Source organism: Galeopterus variegatus, unplaced genomic scaffold, assembly GCF_000696425.1.
Source record: "Galeopterus variegatus unplaced genomic scaffold, G_variegatus-3.0.2 Scaffold870, whole genome shotgun sequence".
Classification (NCBI taxonomy): Eukaryota; Metazoa; Chordata; class Mammalia; order Dermoptera; family Cynocephalidae; genus Galeopterus; species Galeopterus variegatus.
Genome location: NW_007726981.1, coordinates 496475 through 497371, shown reverse-complemented (window position 1 = coordinate 497371; position 897 = coordinate 496475). Strand labels below are relative to the sequence as shown.

Here is an 897-nt window from a genome sequence, read left to right as displayed (position 1 = left end):
CCCTGATGTCTCGTGTGTGCCTAGAAATCTTTCATTCTTAGAGCTGAAAGGGACCTTTGACACCCTCTAATTCTATCTCAGGACACTTAGGCCCAGGCAGGAGAGGAGGCTTGTCGAAAACCAAAGAGAAAGCAAAGCAGGAACTAAGTCAGGGTGGGAACACAGGGCTCCTGACAACAGTCAGCCAGGGGGACAGCCCAGAGGCCATGCGGCAAGGAATCAAGCAGTGGTGTCTGGAGAAAAGAGAGTGGGCAGGCAGGTCAGCAACAGAAAGAGCCATGCTGCATGGTCTGGGGTCCCTCCTGCAGAGAACTAGGCCCCCGAGCACTCCATTCTCCCTTGGCACAGGAACCCCAGCCCCTTTTCTTCAGAGCCCCAAAGGGAAATTGGAGCCCAGGATTGGCAGCGTGAAACCAGGGGAGCCCACTGGACTCTTACCAGTCCCTGCACCACACTTGCTATGTATTTCTTGACTGCGTGGCTGGAGTCCAGGGCTGCCTGCAGAACGAGGCACCGGCTCTGCGGCCCATGAAGAGAGGAGGAGTTGGAGGAGGGTTGGGGGAGAGGTAGAGAGAGCGATCATTAGGGGTGGGGGTGGCGGCTGTCTCAGTTGGCAGCAGGACCCCAGCCCCCAGCATGGGACGTGGTTGGGGGGCTGGCCTGGAGGGCACTTACCTCCAGCTCCTTAACATAGGTTGAAGTCCTCAAGGCCTCCCCAGTGATGGATGATGGGGGCTGGAAGAGATGAGAGCACACATGGAGACGCTCTGCCCCTCAGTGGCTAAGCCCTCTGCTGTCCTTTCTTCCTAACCTGGACCAGGCCCTCCTCCTGTAGCCCCTCTGTGCCCACTTCTCGAGGTCTCACTGCCCCATCATCCCTCTTCTGCCGAGCAGCTC

The 897-nt window shown here is 58.2% G+C and overlaps 1 long non-coding RNA gene across 1 annotated transcript in view; it reads right to left on the bottom strand.

The window, feature by feature from the left end:
• Positions 1–230: 230 nt before the first annotated feature.
• LOC103590761 overlaps positions 231–897 on the bottom strand; it is a 2128-nt gene continuing 1461 nt past the window's right edge. The window contains exons 2-3 of the long non-coding RNA XR_550506.1: positions 676–735; positions 231–519 (exon numbers count right to left, since the gene is read on the bottom strand). This is a non-coding gene — a long non-coding RNA (uncharacterized LOC103590761). The remainder of the gene's footprint in view (positions 520–675; positions 736–897) is intronic.